Here is a 16,853-nt window from a genome sequence, read left to right on the forward strand (position 1 = left end):
CCTTTGTAGTAGACCATTCTAGCCTCTTTGACATTTCCTTCTGTAATAAATTCTCTAAGGATCCATCACGACCCCCTTCTCTTGCTCAATCTCATCCATGGTAACATAATTCTCAGACGTGGGCCCTTTTCCACATGCACACTGATAACATCCAGCTTTATCTCTGCAACCCCCTCAACGTCACCACTGCCTGTGTGATGTCAGACATTCCATCTTGGATGAATTGGACCTTTGTCCAGCTGAACAATGGGTGCATCAAAGCTATCACCTTTGTCCCACCACACACTTCAACACCCTCTCTATCTACAGGTTAACCAGACTGTTCGCAACACTGGCATCCTATTCAACTCGATGCTGAGCTTCCAACCCAATTTCCTCTCCATCATCCCTACTTCCAACTCCCTGATAGCACCTGCCTCTGCCACTACATCAGAACATCTGCCAGTGAAATCTTCATCCATGAATTGGTCGCCTGCACTTTTGATTACTCCAATATTCGCTTGGCTAGCCTCCCATACTTTACTCTCCCTAAAATTCAGCTCATCCAAAACTTTGCTGCCTGCATCCTACCTTGCACCAAGTCTGCTCGCTCCTCACTGCTCTATTTGAAGGCTTATGTTAGCTCTCAGTCTCTCAACACCTCAAATTCAAAATTTTCATCCTCATCTTTAAATCCCTTAATAATCATACCACCCGAGCTCTATAACCTTCTTCAACCCCACAACTTCCTGTTCCTCTGTTGCTTGTGCCTCCTTTCTCCCTAATAGTTGTGATCAATTACCTAGGCCCCAGACTCTAGAATACAGCTCCTTCAAGGCCCTCCTTAAAACACAACCCTTTGTCCAAATATTTTGTTTCTCCACTAATATCTTTTTTGGCCCAGTGTCTATTTTTGATTATGTTTTGGGACTTTCTCTACAATAAAAACACCTTAACTGCATCTCTGTAAACTTTCCCAAGCATTTTACTGCATTAAAGGCACTATTTAATGAAAATTGTTATGTGAAATGCTTTGAGGCATTCTTGAAAGATGTGATAAGGTGCTATATAAAGACAAATATTTAGTTTTAAGGAGAGATGAAAAGATTAGATAAAACATGAAAATTGGACTTCAGTGGAAAGGCAAAAATCAGATGAAGTGTATAACAGGTGATCAACCTGCCATTAGTGACCCCAGTGTATAACAGGTTACCAATCTGCTACTGGTTCCCTACAGTGTATAACGGGTGACCAATTTGTCACTATTTCCTCACAGTGCATAATGGGTACAAAAGCAAAATACTGCTGGAAATCTGAAATAGGAACAAAAAAAAGCTGGAAAACCCCAGCAGGACAGGCAGCATCTATTGAGAGAAAAGTCAAGTCGATGACCTTTCATCAGTTTTGATGAAAGGTCATCAACCTGAAACACTGGCTAGAATCTTTTGCTCTCATTGGAGAGTTTGGAGGTGGGAAAGGCATTTACTTAGGCGGGATGGTAGCGTGCCTGAACCCTGCCATCTTCCCACCTCTGCCAGAATTAAGTTCTGGGTGGGAAGGCCCATGGCCAATCTTCTTGCCCTGCCGTCAATCAATGGCTACTTGAGGGACTCATCCCACTGTTGCTGGTATTAACCCAGCTGCAGGCAGGCCTGTCGCCATGTGGCACGTACGGCAGCTAAAACTGTGCGGCCGGCTTGCCACCTCTGGGGTGGGGGTACCTAGATCAAAGGCACCCAGTGCCTGATCGAGGGACTGCACATTGGGAAGAGGTTGGCCCACTGAAAGCCACACCACTGCCCTTGCTAACCCTCCTGAAGTCCTCCTCCATAGCCCACACCCTGCAAACCAAACTCACCCCCTATCGCCCACATTACTTACCTGACGCCTGAGCCGCTCCACAATCCTGGGCCTCTGGTGCCTGTCCTTTCAGCAGCAGCCACATCTCCCCAGTGGCACTGCTGAGCACAACAGCTGCCAGCCTCTACTGGCTGGCAGCTCTTGCTAGGTGAGACTTTTGCCCCTGGGGTCTTGAATCCAGGGGAAGGCCTGCCAGTGGCCTCACAACTGCCTGATTGATTTGTGGTTTAGTGGGCCTTCCCGAAAAGAGGCAGCGTGGGTCACCCACTGTTTCTCTGGCTGACAGGCGAGACACCCGATGCCTCAAGATTCCGCCCATTAACTCTGTTTCCACCCACAGAAGCTGTCTGACTTGCTGAGTTTTTTTGTTCTTATATTTGTCTCATATATATCTTATGTTTAACGGGTGGCTGATCTGCCACTGGTACCTACCAGTGTACAATGGGTGACTGATCTGCCACTGGTGCCCCACCACTGTATAGAAGCATAGAAAAAAGGAGCAAGAGTGGGCGAGTTGGCCACACGGCCCCTCAAGCCTGCTCCGCCATTCAATATGATCATGGCTGATGCTCTATCTCAACACAGTACTCCTGCGCTCTCCCCATATGCCTTGATGCCGTTCAAGTCCAGAAATCTATTTCCTTCTTAAATATATTCAGTGACTTGGCCTCCACAGCCTTCTGTGGTAGAGAATTCCACAGGTTCACCACCCTCTGAGTGAAGAAGTTTCTCCTCATCTCAGTCCTAAATGGTCTACCCCGTATCCTGAGACTCTGACCCCTTGTTCTAGACTCCCCCAGCCAGAGGAAACATCATCCCTGCATCCAGTCTGCCCATCCCTGTCAGATTAATAATAGGTGACTTATCGGCCACTGGTGCCAACCTATGGATAATGGGTGACTGATCTGCCACTGTTTGTTCGTGCCCCTATTGAAGTTGAATTTCACCCACAAGTGTGTTGGGACCATGCCGATCCATGAATAAAATTAGCTTCTAACTTCATGAAAGAATGACAACGTATGATCAAGCAACCCAATTTCTGATCATCTCAAAAACAATTCTCTGCAAGAATGGAGCTAACAACTTTCAAATGTGAAAATAAGTAATGTTGTGTACTGTCTGAACTGTTCACAGGGTGTTTTTGTTCAATTATACATAAAGTTGCTAAAAATGTTTTCTCAGAATGGTATATAAACCATTACTCATTTTTAGTGGAGCATTCAGCAGGAACATCATGGTGAGCCAATCAGTCAAGATCAATCAGTCTAATTAATATTACTGGTTCAGTCAAGCTCAAATCCTACCATTCTATCACACTACTGGTCATCTATCCTAAGCTGCCTTTGTCAACTAGACTGAACTTTGAAATTGCATTTCAAACCCAGTATGATGGGCAAACTACAAAATTAAATAAACATTAGGCTTAAAGCTTAGCATTCATTTGGAGAAATTTCTCACTTGCTTTAAATGTCACATTTAATTTGTTGAATTCTCCAAGAAGTGAAGTTTGTGCTCTATTTTATAGGGATGTTGATCAAAACTGTGCATGAGTGAACATACAGCTTGTAACAAACATACTACTGTTACTAAACAATGAGTATTTTCTCTTCCTGGATTCCTTAAGATTACCTCCACATGATAGCACATTTCTCCATCATTTGCAACTACAGAGCTTTAATTTCTTCTCCGTATTTGGTCATCGTTTGCAGTTTACTGCTTGCCAAAACCTACTACCGCATGCCGCAGTCTTTTCAGAATATTGACATTCGAGGAATATCATTCATATCCAGATGCTTTGCCACCATCCAGCTTCACCTGCTCCACCCCACTTAAACAGTATAAATTTCATCACATTTCCACTTCTCTTTAGCTCTGAAGAAGGGTCATACCGACTTGAAATGTTAACTGTTTCTCCACAGATGCTGCTAGACCGGCTGGGTTTTTCCAGCATTTTTCTGTTTTGGTTTCAGATTTTCAGCATCTGCAGTATTTTACTTTTATATTATTTTGCTTTGCCACCATGCCATTTGTTGTGAGTCCAGCTGAAGTAATTTTTCTCCCAGGGTACTCACAACAGTGTCCAAGACATTTGGGAACCCCACTCACATCATTAGATACTGAAGAGAATTTATGGGCTGATTCTTCTGAGGAGCGACGATTACCGCTCCACTCCTACTTTCTGCACCATGACTCTGCTCCGCATTTCAGTTCGAGTCTTCCGATCCCAGCTTCTTCAGAAATGTGAAGTGGTCTTACACTGAACTGCTTTCTCCTAGCACTGGATCATTGGGATGGGGGGGTTGGGGGTTAGATAAGCCACACCCTCTTTTAAGGCACTAGCTGCTGTATTCTGGCAAGCATTCACTAATACAGTGAAAAGCTTTCAGACATTTAAACAACTTTTCAGTGCGTCAGTGAATGAGTGAACGAGTGAGTGAGTGAACGTGTAGGTGTGTAAGTGGGTAGGACAGGCAAGGTAATGGAGTAGTGTGGGTGAGGTAAGTGTGTAAGTGGGCAGGGTGGGCGTGGCAAGTGGTTAGTTGGGTAGGGTGGGCGTGGTAAGTGGGTAGGGTGGCAGGTGGGTGGTCGGGTCAGGACAGGTTGTCAGGTCAGGGACTAGTCAGATCTGGTTGGAGGAAATCTCTAGGGTCAGCAGGGAGGGAAGTCAGGTGGTGGGGACTAGTCAGGTCGGGCGGGAGGGGAGTCGAGGGGTGTCAGGTGGTCAGTTGAGTATTTGGGTGGCAGGGGCTAGTCAGGTTGGGTCGGGGGGTTAGGAGGGGTAGTAAGGGGGCCGAGGGGGACTGTTAGTTGTCTCATGACCCAGGAGTTAGACTAGGATTTACTGTTTAACATTTTCTGGGTAAATATTCAGGTAAGTCGGAACTGTCTGATATCTCCGACTCTAACCTGGAGTTGGATGGTCCTGGGGAATAGGCATTTGTCCATCAGAAGTTCAAAGTTCCCAAGCAATTCCCAGAGTCACTGCATTGGGACTTCCACAGGGTCCCGAAGCACTTCAACGGGGTACGTACAGTCTCCAACAATCCGGACACCAGTAGATCTGGGCCATGTGTGGACAAAAGAATAAGGCAAGAATGTGATAATGGTTACAAATTATTGTATATTTTCTATCTTCCATCAACTAAAAACCACCTGAATACAATATAACAATCTATGTTAATGGAAAGAAGATACACACATTTAGAAACCATAGAAAAGTTACGGCGCAGAAAGAAGCCATTCAGCCCATCGGGTCTGCGCCAGCCATATAAAGAGAAAAAAAAAAAGCTAGCCACTCATTTTTAATCCCAATTTTCAGCACCCGGTCCGCACCCTTTCAAGTTACAGCACTGCAGGTGCAGATTCAGGTGCCTTTTAAATGAGTTGAGTGTTTCAGCTTCAACCACCAATTTAAGCAGTGAATTCCAAATGCCCATCACCCTCATGTCTTTCCTCATGTCCCCTCGAATCCTTCTACCAATCACCTTAAATCTATGCCCCCTGGTAATTGACCCCTCAGCTAGAGGAAACATGTCTTTCCTGTCTACCTTATCTAGGCCCCTCATAATTTTGTACACCACAATTAGGTCACCCTTTAGCCTACTCTGTTCTAAGGAAAACAACCCTAGCCTGTCCAATCTTTCTTCATAGCTGCAATTTTCAAACCCTAGCAACAACCTTGTAAATCTCCTCTGCACTCTCTCCAGAGCAATTACGTCTTTCCTGTAATGTGGTGACCAGAACTGTACACAAAATTCCAGCTGTGGCCTAACCAGAATTTTATATAATTCCAGAATTACATCCCTGATTTTGTATTCAATACCTCGCCCAATAAAGGAAAGCATTCCATATGCTTTCTTGACCACCCTATCCACCTATCTTGCCACCTTCAGGGGACTGTGGACAACTCCTCTCAATATCCTCCCATTTATTGAGTATTCCCTTGCTTTTTTTGCCTTCCCCAAATGCATTACCTCACACTTTTCTAGATTGAATTCCATCTGCCACTTTCCCACCCACTCAACCAACCATTGATATAATTCTGGAGACAACAGCTAACCTCTTCACTATCAACTATGCAGCTAATTTTTGTGTCATCTGCAAATTTCCCAATCATGCCTCCCACATTTAAGTCCAAATCATTAATGTATACTACAAACAGCAAGGGCACAACACTGAGCCATGTGCAATGCCACTGGAAACTGCTTTCCACTAGCAAAAACATCCATCGACCATCACCCTTTGTTCCCTGTCACTGAGCCAATTTGGATCCAACTCGCCACCTTCCCCTGTATTCCATGGGATCTCACTTTTCTGACCAGTCTGCCATTTGATGTAGGACTTAGCAAAAGTTTAGCAAAACCTCCTTGCTTTTAAAGGATATGCATTTATTTATAAAGCTTGGATTCTGTGTGTCTTTTAACAGCCTTCCCAAGATGTCCCGACACCTTCAAAGTCTTGTGTACATACATCCTCAGGTCTCTCTGTTCCTTTATCCCGTTTAAAATTTTAACATTTTGTTTGCATTCACGTCCCTCATTCTTCCTACCAAAGTGACGACTTCGCACTTCTCACAGAGATAAAAGCAAAGAACTGCGGATGCTGGAAATCCAAAACAAAAACAGAAACAGAAATACCTGGAAAAGCTCAGCAGGTCTGGCAGCATCGTTGGAGAAGAGCACAGTTGACGTTTCGAGTCCTCATGACCCTTACTATCCTCCTCACTGTTTATTACATTTGAGTTTTATGTGATCTGCACCTTTGAAATGATGCTCTGTACACAGCCCTTCGAGCCTGCTCTGCCATTCAATAAGATCAAAGCTGATCTGATTGTGGCCTCAACTCCAATTTCCTGCCTGCTCCCATGACCCTTGATTCCAATGTCAATTAAAAATCTGTGTAACTCAGCCTTGAATATATTCAATGATCCAGACTCCCTGTGGAAGAAAATTCCAAAGACTAAGCACCTTCTGAGGGAAGAAATTCCTCCCATCTCCACCTTACATGGGAGAACTCTTAGTTTTAAACTGTGCCCCCTAGTTCTAGATTCTCCCGCAAGAGGAAACATCCTCTCATCACCTACACTGTCAAGCCCCGGCTGAATCTTATGTGTTTCAATAAGATCACCTCTAATTCTTCTAAACTCCAATGAGTATAGGCCTAACCTGCTCAATTTTTCCTCATAAGACAAACCCCTTATAGCAGGAATCACCCCAGTGGACCTTCTCTGAACAGCTTCCAATGTAAATAATATCCCTCGAGTGAAAGACTAAAACTGTACAAAGTCCTTCTGGTGTAGTCTCACCAATGCCGCGTACAATTATAGCAAAACTTCCCTACTTTTATACTCTATCCCTCTTGCAATAAATGCCAGCATTCAATTTGCCTTTGTAATCACTTGTTGTACCTGCATGCTGACTTTTTGTGATTCATGTAGAAGGATTCCCAGATCCCTCTGTATGGCAGAATTCTGCAGCCCCTCTCTATTTAAATAATATTCTGCTTTTCTATTCTTCCTGCCAAATTGACAACCTCATATTATACTCCATCTGCAAATTTTTTGCCCATTCACTTAACCTATCTATATCCCTTTGCAAACTCTTTGCACTATATCCTCCTCACAACTTGCTTTCCACATCAGCAAATTTGGCTACAATCACTCATTAATGTAGACCGCAAATAGTTGAAGCCACAGCACTAATCCCTGTGGCACTCCACTAGTTATGGTTTGCCAACCTAAAAATGACCCATCTGTTTCCTGTTAGTTAGACAATCCTCTATTGATGCTAATGTATCACCCTCAACACCATGGGCTCTTGTCTTGTGCAACAACCTTTTATGTGGCACCTTTGGGAATCCAAATATATTACCTCTACTGGTTTCCCTTTATCTGCCCTGCTTGTTACTTCCTCAAAGAAATCTAACAAATTTGTCAAATATGATTTCCCTTTCACAAAACTAGGTTGAATCTGCCTGGTTGCATTTGGATTTTCTAAATGTCCTCCTACTACCTTAACAATGGATTCTAGCATTTACCCGATGACAGATGTTAGACTAATTGGCCTATAGTTTTGTGATTTCAGTCTCCCTCCTTTCTTCCTACCAGTGGTTTCCAATCTGCTGGGACCTTTCCAGAATCAAGGGAATTTTGAAATATTACAACCATTGCATGCATGCACTATCTCTGCAGGACATCAGGTCCAGGGGACCTGTCACCCTTTAGTCCCATTAGTTTTCCTAGTACCATTTCTCTATAGTGATTATGATTGTTCTAAGTTACTCCCTCTCTTTTGCCCCCTAATTATAAATATTTTCAACTGGAACAGTAGCTGTAAATTGGTAGAATTGTCCCAAATTTGGTCCCTGAATTATTTTCCTGCAAGATGAGAGTAGCATGATAAGATGCGCTCAGCCATCCATTTGGTTATCCTCTACTTCCTCCCTGGTTTGCACTGTGGCAAACAAATAATCATGAAGACTCCTTAAATTTACTTCTATTTCAGATTCTACAAGCAGCCACACCGTGGAAGCAACAATGGGGTAACTTCTTCAACCAAGTGAAATGGTTATTGGCAAAGTAAAGAACTCTTTGTGAATCTGAAGGATCTCCTTAACAAGATTACTACCTTTTGAACTAGGTGCAGGGTTGAAAGGATTGGAGGAAGCACCTACAGAAACGTTAAACCAGAAAAGGAAACTGACCAATCTACAGGCTGCAGACTCTTGTGTGGAGGGACAAATTCTGTGGCCCCAGTTTTTCAAAATTTTCTGAAGTATCCTGCTTAACCCTCCACTCATGAAAATAACCCATGAGACAACTGAGAATATTTGCCACTATTTCATCTACCCTAGGTAAATTCTGAGTGAAACAGAATAAACCCTTACACAACAGCAAGAAAGTAGGTCTGCATCCCCGCAAAGGAAAAAGGAATGCCGTTCTTTTCCCTCCCACATCTACCTTACCACCCCACTACCCCCCACCCCCCTTTATTAATGCTGCAGATCAATATAGTGCTTTGACCATATCATTTTATTGCCCTTAGCTCCAATCATTTTATGTGCCAAGCAGATCTGAATTTGATTTATCGCTTTTGGGGAGGGCAAACAAAGCAAGGGAATGAGGGGTTGGTGAAGTAAGAGACCTTGGAGTGCATGTCCACAGGCCCTTGAAGGTGGTAGGACAGGTGGACAAGGTGGTCAAGAAAGCATATGGAATGCTTTCCTTTATTGGGCGAGGTATTGAATACAAAAGCAGGGATGTAATTCTGGGACTGTATAAAATGCTAGTTAGGCCACAGCTGGAATTTAGTGTACAGCTCTGGTCACCACATGACAGGAAGGACATAACTGTTCTGGAGAGCGTGCAGAGGAGATTTACAAGAATGTTGCCAGGGCTTGAAAATTGCAGATATGAAGAGAGATTGGATAGGCTAGGGTTTTTTCCCTTAGAACAGAGGCGGCTAATGGGTGCCCTAATTGTGGTGTACAAAATTATGAGGGGCCTAGATAGGGTAGACAGGAAAGACTTGTTTTCCTTAGCTGAGGGGTCAATTACCTGGAATCTTAGATTTAAAGTGATTGGTAGAAGGATTAGAGAGGACATTGGGAAAATCGTTTTCATCCAGAGGGTGGTGGGCATCTGCCTAAGTTGGTGGTTGAGGCTGAAACACTCAACTCATTTAAAAGGCACCTGGAGCTGCACTTGATGTGGTGTAACCTGTAAGGCTATGGACCAGATGCTGGATAGTGGGATTAAAATGAGCGGCTAGTTTCTTTTTTCACTTTTTGGCCAGTGTAGACACGACGGGCTGAATGGCCTCTTTATGCACCTTAACTTTTCTATGGTTCTATGGAATTTTCACGATTGACTATCAATCACAGTGCTCTGAGAAGCCACAGCTTCAGTTAAAGGTGTCCATGGAAATGCTGATATACTCTGACTACAGAAGCACTTTATATTGAAAAGAGGCTGATTATCTTTTCCTTTGAACTCAAACCTGAGAATCAACCAGTGCTTTTGCCAAATGGTGATATGGTGAAAAGAATTCTTTAATCCTACAGTAACTATTCAGTCCCAATGAAACACTGGTAGCATGATTATGATCATGAAAGTTTGGTACTGTGAGGTTTAATTCTGTGTCTTTACAGAGACTATTGATAACTTGATGTTGGTTTATTATCTATCTCAGCTGACAACAACAAGAGCTCCGTAAGTTTTTCTAACCAATTATTTCATGGAATCTGTGGGAGTCAATAATTTAAGACCTCACTGAGGCTGAATCTGCGGGAGAATCATTGACAGAAATATCTGGATATGAAAGCAAAGGAAAGCCTAAAGACATGATTTTCATGAACTTTGGGCAATGCCAAGAAAAGGAATGGGAAATGAATTGTCAGGGAAGAAAAGATGGATACAAATTCTGAAAACTAAATCGGTGTTCATTCTTCAAAGGCTTATATATTTTGCAGCGTGTTTGAGTTATTCTGTTGATTGCTGACTGCATTTCAACCTTTAAACTTTTACTGCTCCATTAAATGACGTAACACTGGCTATATATATTCCAAAATACAACTTTGTGGCATAGCTACATATCAACCTTTTTGAGTGCTATATCTCTGTGAAAACAGATTAGAATATTACCCATTTGGTAGCAAAATGTGATTTGCTTGCAGAATGACTGAGTAAAGCTCATAATTCCTTTTATATAATCTGCTGTCTTTAGCTTATGGATTCCAAAGGAAAAGTTTCAAGTTCCTAAGAACAATAAATAATGGTACATCTAATAAAGCCCAGTGTGTTTATTCATCGTCTAGGGCTTTACTGCAGTCCATTATTTCAAGTCTGTTTTCTCAGCTGAAATGCTTGTCTTCAGGTGGGGAAAGCAAATAACAGTATCAGTTTGATGAATTGAAACCATGAAGAATAAATAAGAAGGACTTGACAGAAAAAGACCATAACTAAAGAAGTCTGAACATGTGACTGTGAAAAAATAAGATGGCCATATTTGTTCTCTTGAAAAAATGACAAGGTCTATGCCAATTTGAAACTGAAAATATATTCAAGTCATTCAACTATAGGTATATTGTTAATTTTCTTTTTAAAAAAGCAAGCACGGGTGCATTATCTGATTATTCTCATATACTGTTAAATATATTGTTTATTTTAATGCTTTAAAATCATTTGATTCAATTAACTGATGAGCAACTGATGAGTTGGTACAGAGAAGATAGTGATGGGGCATAGGATGTAAAGGTAGAGTGAGCTTCGAGGTTTAATGCAGCTATCAGTTAGGACAGTAATTTAGAAATGATTTATAGTCAGCAGCTCTTAAGGATGATTGAACTCATGGGGGCAGGAGAACTCTGCACATGGCCAATATATTGGATTCTTTGAGTAGCAGGCAGCAGTATCCAGAGCCCCAAAACACTATGAAAAGTTCCAAACAATTTTATACAATGTGTAAGAAGTTAAAGGGACCAATGAATGTGAGAAGGCTTCCCTCAAGGGGATCTCACCGTTGTTCATTCCAGAAGCTGGCTGAATTATATCATGCATGGCCAAACCGCGGCTCTTTTACAGATAACGTGAGGCTTTACTGATAAAGTGGGCCAGTTGTTAAGACAGGGAGATTAATCGAGATCAGTGTGAACAATCAGCTGGGCACACAGGACTGCCACATCCACTGGCCCAGCTTGAATCTGACTGCTCCAGTCCGATTTCTGTGATTCTGCATTGTAGAGGTCACGCATCCAGTAGCACATGCTCACATGAAGGCGGGGACCCTCAGGTCCCCGCCCACGATCGCAGCACAGGATGGGGTCTCGGGCTGGGGTCGATGGCCATTGGCGAGACTGAGGGAGCGAGGGCGGGGCTGGAGGAGGCCCCCCCCCACCCCTGAGGGCAATGGGGGCGGGGGGGGGGAGGTAAGAGGGCGTTTTCCGAGTCCGACAGCGTGGCCGGTGGGGTGGGCCCCCCAGAGGGTGGGGCCTGCATAGGAGCCCAGAGGGCGGGGGGCAGAGGGCTGGGGGACCCAGCGGGCAGCCGAGGGCGGGGCCGGCTGAGAGCAGGGCCAGCGGGCGGCCGAGGGCCAAGCCTGGTGGGGGTGGCCCGGTGCTAGGGCGAAAATGTGGCTAAGGGTTTTTTTGGGTGGGAGGGAGGGGGCAAACACTTGGAGGGGCTGAGCTGAGAATCAGGGCTGGGCTTCCAGCCCCGATAGCTGCTTCTCTATACTCCAGCTCTCCCACATCTGGACAAGGTGGAGAAATCCAGGTGGGGAAGTGTGGAGGAGGAGGAGTTATGAGTGAGTGGGGAGTGAGGACATGAGGGAATGAGTGTGGCTGAGTGGGGAGGGAGGGCATGAGTTAGTGCATGTGGGCTGAATGTGGAGGGAGTGAATCAGCTGGGAGGGAGGGTATGAGTGGGTGCATTGGGGGGGGAGGGCTCACATTGTGTGCAATAGTAATAAAAATGTCTATTTAAAGGTTGTCCATGTCTTGTGGATCTCAAATGTCTGGAGATTACCGTATGCAGCTCTAAGGTTCAGAAAGTTTGGCCATCCCTGTATTATATGATCATTTTTACATGACTGCAAAGCAGAAACCATTTTGCAGTTAATGCAGAAATGTTCATGTCACCGCACCTTTGGACTATACTATTTTGTGCTCTGAGCCTGGGTTTATGAACTTTTTACAAACTTTCCATAATTCAGAAGTACAGTATTTATTTGGATAACATTATTTATTTGGATAATTTTATAGAATTATGCTCAAAATACAACATATATTTGGCAAATATATTACAGTGACTTTGATTATCCCATTAGCAACTGTTGTAAATATCTAGTTCATGGTTCATGTGTTTTAGAATATAACTTTTAGTTTTAGCAAATTAAAGTTTTAATTGTAGAAAATGGAGCAAATGCAATTAAAACCAGCTTGGAGTCTATTACACTTAAAAAAAGGTGGTGCAATGTTGACCTAAGAGGTTAACAGGTAGAAAGGTAAGATCATAAAACAGCAGGTGGGCTTACTTAGCTTAAGAACTGGAGACAATCCTTGCAGGAAGGGAAATCCAGAGGGATGTTATTGTTTTGGGAGTTTGTGTTGAATTAGTTTAAAAGCATTTGGTAAACCCGGAAAGGTTGTAAAATCTGTTCATTTCTCCGGATCAAAGAAGAAATTGTAAATGAAGGATAATTAACCTGAAGGTCTGAGAACATCCCAGAGCACGCCACAACATCATGGAGACAGATGGAACTTAGGGAGATTCTCTGGTTTCAAGTCATCTGAGTGTTGAGAGAGTTGGTTGCAGTTTGCACCTGGTGTAGTTTGCAAATCACTAAGAGATAGCCGCAGTAAATGATAGTTAGCTAGGCCTGTGCTGTAAGCAGAGCAAAAAAAGACTAACTTCATCACTGGCCGTGTAAAAGGCGGATGAGACTTAATCTCAATTTCAATTTTGTGAGGTAACAGAACTTTGAAGATTGCAGAGTTTGAAACGAGTAAAAGAGTCTACAGTGGTGCTCACAGAGTCTTGTGGCAAAGAAAGCAACGAGCAGATTAACTTAAGTGTTGGAAAAGTAACCAGAACATGGGACTGAGGCATCCATAGTCAAGAGATGGTAAATCTTGTGGCACAGTTCTATTGGTCAAAATAGCATGTTTGGATTTCTCTTTAAATGTTAACAGTCCTAACATACAAATTAGGAGCAGGAGTAGACCATTCGGCCCTTCGAGCCTGCTTGGCCATTCAACAAGATTATGCCTGATCTGATTGTGGCCTCAACTCCGCATTCCACCTACCCCCGATAATCTTTGACTCTCAGATCATAACACAACAAAAGAACAGCGTCACCATTCGCCTTGTTAACAGGTGTTCACAAAATTTTGACAGGCTTCAGAGCGCAGATTTCCTGTCGTCAGACATTTGTTTCAGTGTGGTGTCAACTCTAGGGAATCTGTGTTTGTGGACAGAGCAAGAAACAACAAAGCTCTTCAATCTGGTTAAGGGCCCTCACTGAGGCACACACAGTCCAAACCAGGAAGCATAACACACAAAAAATAATTTACATTTAAATCATGTAAAGAAAGTGAAATAAAGACCGAGGTTAAGGGATAGAAATTCAAAGGGTTAACAGAAAAAGTTTAAAAAAAAACAGCAATATTATTTTTTTCCTGAAAGAATGAAACTCCACATATAAAAATTTTAATTTTTCAGGACCTGCGAGGTGGTTCACCATTAATTGTCACTCATTAAACTGTTAAAAACGCACTCCTAAATGTACCAGCCCTAACTTTTACAACCATCTTTCGTGCAGAAATAGTGGGTGAGTACCCTAAATTTATGCCATTACAGAGACTCAACACTGAAATCAATCGGCAAGGCAGCAATAGAGCATCCTGCAGAGGAGCAGAGTATCTTTAAGAGGAACCTCTGGATTTCCACAATTAATTGTATACTTGTGAACACCAAAGGTTGCTATCAGATTTAAGTTTTAATGGAAGCAAGTGCTGACAGGCTCATCACTATTATTACAGAATATTCCAGCCACTTCTTTCCAAAAATAATGTGCAGGGATAGATTTCTAACCCCAATAGGGTTCAAAATAGATGGGGGTGGCAGGCAAATTCACCCTCAAAACTCACAAGTAGCCCACGAAAAATCAAATCAAATATGGGGCAAAAAAAATCATACATATTAGCTTATATTATAGCTGACAACTACAGACGCAGGCATATCATTTAGAGAGGGAAATACTGGATTGCAGAAGAAGTGAGCATATGAGAAACAGAATCTGTGAGGAGCTGCTGCTCCAATCACAGATTCTGTCTTTCCCATGCTTGCTGATCTAGTTCCTCCAATCACAGGTTCCCTCCATCCCACTCTTGCTGCTCTTCCAGAGACAGAATCTATGACTTGATGAGCAGCAAGGGCAGGAGAGAGGGAACCTGTGATTGGAGCAGTTATCCTGGTCGACAGTCCGACCCATTCGAACTCTTTTGGGACCGAGGGGCTGTAGGCAGAGGAAAAGAAATAGATAAAGAAAAGAGGGAAGAAGTGGCCAGAAACCAGTAATGAAGACTGGAGCAAGCCCGAAAGAGCGGCCTGTGCTGAGAATGTTTTCAAGGACAGCAGCCAGCGGAGAGAAGGTCTGTCCCATTTTAATTTCCCACTAATCCTGCGGCGGTGGTGTGGGTGGGGAGGCTATCTTAGTTTATTATTGTAAATTGGGAATTGTATTCAGGTGATGAACAGAAACTTTTCAGAAGGTAGGCAAACCTTAGCTCATGGGTGGTGACAAGTTCAGTATTGGTGGCAATCTGGAAACATTTTGCACAGTTGTTAAGTTTGTAGCATAAATACCCTAGGATCAAACTGGATTCTTATAGCTTCTTTGCAGTGCACCTGATTGCTTAACTCATGATTTCCAGACATTTTGATGTGTTGTCCAAGCTCTATAAGGTATCCACTGTAAGCTGAGTAAAGGGATGGCAGCTCTTTAGGTCAGATTTCCCTATTTCCTATTTCCCTCCCAATCCCCAATGAAAAAGGAGCCCTGAAAATCAAATAGCTGCCCCAAGAGCCAAAAAGTGGTCCTTGATAAAATTAAGCTTCTCATAAATGAGCCCTCAAAATAAACATTTTGACCCTTGTAATCAAAACATTATTTCTACTGCGCTTGACACCAATAACGACAAAGTGCATTTTGAAAAAAAGTCCTTTAAAATATCAAATCGTGTTAGACCACATGAAGTGCCTTCGTATATGGAATACTCCATTCATTCACTGTCGAGACAAAAGTGTTTGATCATCAACTTTGGGTTTAATAATTCTGACTCTCAAATTACTTAATTCTTCACATACTGTAAACAAGGCGGAGCTGTGCCCGCCAACAATTAAAGGGCCAATTAGGGTAATTAAAAAGCCTACTGACCGTGAATTTACATTACACGTCCACTTTTACAGTTGGCAGATGGGCTAATTGGCCTGGCGGACTTCATGTTTTTGCTACAACCTTGATCCAGAGCAGAATGAAATGTCCGGGGTGAAATATAATAAAAAAAGTTGTCTGGTGACTGAGGTTTATTGAATTCTGCTGTCAGGTGCTTGAATGCACTGAATTGACACAGTTTGCTGCATTTTCCCTTAACATTTAATTTGTCCAGGTCTGCAGCTCCCTGAGGCAACTCCGCAGCAACTGTCTGCCTTTAGGGAGCTCGTTAGAAGAGCCCACCCGCACCCTCACTTTTTTTGGCGCCCGCTCTCTTCCTGCGCACCCCCTACCCCCTCCACCAGCAGCACTGAGGCTTTCTCAGTGCGTGTTTCACGCTGGCTGGCAGTTAATTGGCCAGCTAGCGTGAAATTGCATTCGGGGGCTGATTGCGGGTGGAAGTGCATTTCACGTCTGCTTCCAGGCCCACTGATTGCACGCACCCGACGAATGTAAGATTCAGGCCTAGATTTTGCAGCATCACAAGGAGCTATTTAATCCGACGTCTCTTTGCTGGCTTTTGGAAGAGCCATCTATTTAATGGAATTTCTCTGGCCATTTCCCATAGCATTTTAATTTATCTCCTTTTCAATTATTTATCCAGTACCGTTTTCACCACTTTTTCTGGCGGGGAATTTCATATTCTAACAATCCTGTGCATATAAAAAAGATGTTCTAATGTTGTCCCTTTCATTTTTGGTGATGGTAAATTTATTTCTTCTCGTTAGTGATTTACTGTCTAGTGAAAATAGTTTTCCTCTTTTACGTCATCTAAATCCTTCATGATTTTGAATAACTTCAACAGATCCAAAGTTCCCTCTGATTTCCCTTAGCTACGAGTGGCTTGTTTGTTGCACTGTGTGGTCCCATTAAGATTCTCATGTGGCTGCGCATATGTGTATCTTAAGGGGATCGTTTGTTCCCTGCGCAATACGTTACCATTGCTTATATGGAGCACTGATTAGGTCTGCTCTTAACCTTCTCTGTTAATCAAAGAATCCTAGAATAGGTTAGAGCATTGAA

General features: G+C 43.0%; 1 protein-coding gene and 1 long non-coding RNA gene across 9 annotated transcripts in view; one reads left to right on the plus strand and one right to left on the minus strand.

Annotated features, from left to right (window-relative positions):
- Window positions 1-16,853, minus strand: part of ate1 (arginyltransferase 1) — a 270,016-nt gene that overhangs the window by 16,618 nt on the left and 236,545 nt on the right. The gene's annotated exons all lie outside the window — the stretch shown is intronic.
- LOC144694417 (uncharacterized) overlaps window positions 10,455-16,853 on the plus strand; it is a 33,818-nt gene continuing 27,419 nt past the window's right edge. Inside the window, exon 1 of the long non-coding RNA XR_013579746.1 lies at window positions 10,455-10,917. This is a non-coding gene — a long non-coding RNA (uncharacterized LOC144694417). The remainder of the gene's footprint in view (window positions 10,918-16,853) is intronic.

The sequence above is a fragment of the Cetorhinus maximus genome, chromosome 20, assembly GCF_964194155.1.
Source record: "Cetorhinus maximus chromosome 20, sCetMax3.hap1.1, whole genome shotgun sequence".
NCBI lineage: Eukaryota > Metazoa > Chordata > Chondrichthyes > Lamniformes > Cetorhinidae > Cetorhinus > Cetorhinus maximus.